Source organism: Brassica oleracea, unplaced genomic scaffold (assembly GCF_000695525.1).
Source record: "Brassica oleracea var. oleracea cultivar TO1000 unplaced genomic scaffold, BOL UnpScaffold00613, whole genome shotgun sequence".
NCBI classification, from domain to species: domain Eukaryota; kingdom Viridiplantae; phylum Streptophyta; class Magnoliopsida; order Brassicales; family Brassicaceae; genus Brassica; species Brassica oleracea.
In genome coordinates, this window is record NW_013617425.1 from 167,845 (window position 1) to 169,725 (window position 1,881).

At 49.6% G+C, this 1,881-nt stretch overlaps 1 non-coding gene and 1 pseudogene across 1 annotated transcript; both read right to left on the reverse strand.

Moving 5' to 3' along the window:
- Positions 1 to 39: 39 nt before the first annotated feature.
- The window catches only part of LOC106319750, a 25,338-nt pseudogene continuing 23,496 nt past the window's right edge, over positions 40 to 1,881 (reverse strand).
- On the reverse strand, positions 1,292 to 1,363 carry TRNAG-GCC. The gene has a single exon. It is a non-coding gene; the product is annotated as a tRNA-Gly (tRNA).

Sequence of the window (1,881 nt, forward strand, 5' to 3'; positions counted from 1 at the left end):
GGTCAAAGACTTGGTTGGATGTGGGATCTACTCCACGAGGAGCGGTACAGACGTAGATGATATCATCACGACCTCTCTTTTCATACCGCTAGGGATGCTTAACGCCACCTCGCCAACTAGCGTTACCCGCACTTTCGTGTCTCTCAGTGTGGTCAGCACTGGGTGTTTCCGAGCAGCGAAGCTTACACCCATTCGCATTAGTTCATCCAAAGTTCCTTACCCTTATGCACGAATTTTTGAATAAGCCATCTTCCTATCAAGGTTAAGGAGTCAACTGAGCATCTCAGCGGCGGGATTGAATACCCGGATCGAATCAGAGTTCACGCCGCCCGCCCTGAACAAATAGGAGGCGTGGGCCACAGGTCGCACATAAGCCGCCGGGTCGCACGACAGAAGAACACCCAACATACAGATGCACACTCCTCCATGTGAAATATTCATCTTCATTGGAACCTTTTGGTAGTAGTCGTGACCAACAGCCATAGCCATCAGCTGTCGGCTCCTTGGTAAGGCGAGAGCTTCAAGCCCGATTTCTGGTGGCACGCCCCCCACACAAGCACCACCCAACTCAGGGGGGACGGGGAAAGCTAGAGGCCCAAAACCTTCGACCCTTCTTTCTAAATCTAAATGGGGGTGCCCGGAGCACCTCATCTTGTCATTTCGTCGTTGCTCATTCCCGTTCGGCCGAAGTGTTTGGCCTTTCCTTCTCCGCGCCCGCTCACGCTTCGCTGACCTATCGCGTGCTAAAAAGAGGAAAGTACGAAAGAATAGTAAACAGAGCACACCGCAGAAAGATTCTAAATATGAGAAGTCCCCCTTGGATTCGAGAAGACGGAAATGAAGAACGGGAACGAAAAAAAAGAAGGCCTTTCTAGCTCTAGTTTCGGATGAGCTTCTCCCAATTATGTCTGGTAATAGAATAGGGCGACTTGCTCTGACCAAGACTCCACTTTTTGCTCCGTCCATGGAGCGTATGATTTTCCTGGAATGTAGATAGACCAAAAGAGGGAATGAAGAGATAGGAATAGGAATTATAGTACCATTGGAAAAAGGGGCACCCGTGGGAACATCTCTACTGACGAACCATTTCAATAGTACGGGTGCTGCCGTGCCACAAGGCACGACCATAAAAAGAATAAAAAAGAAAAAGTTATGTAGTTGGACCATCTGCTCTATCCGTTCGAGTTTGGCTTCTCTAAAGAAGAGAAGGCGCTAAAAATGAAAATGTTCGCAAGGCATACCGAAAGGATACCAATGAAGCCGACCATTAATGACTAGTTCGAACACCAGGAGCGGAAGGAGGGACTTGAACCCTCAACCTTAGCCTTGGCAAGGCTATGCTCTACCATTAAGCTATTTCCGCCAGCTACGGTAGTGGCGAAGCACTACTGAGCAATTCACGTATTACTTGATACGGACGACTTCCGTTTTTCCGCCGGACCACGGCTCTTGACCTCCGATCGAGCTACGAGCACGAGTAGGTAGGCGGCATCTGTCTTTTTTTTTGAAGTTGAGTCATTTCCTTTCCTAAGACGGCTCCTCTTATTCTACGATAATCCAAGCAGCAGCTGCCCGAGTCCGCTCGGAACCAGTCGATTCCTGAGCCTGGACTCAAGGTCTCTCCTGCCTGCGAGTTTGCTGCGAATGCTGCGAGTAAATACATGAACGAGACGAGTGAGTTAGTCTCCGAGCGAACCCGACGGGTCTTTCAAACATCCAAGTTGCCACTTTTCAGCTACTTGGAATGCATGAGACCCCTGCATTTAGGAATCTTAGGTTACCTCCAGCCTTCTGAAGCGAGTTGACCTTCTGTTGACCTCCGCTTGGCCTGGACCCCGAGCCCTAGAGTTACCTTAGAGGACCTTCACAACTTCCAAAACT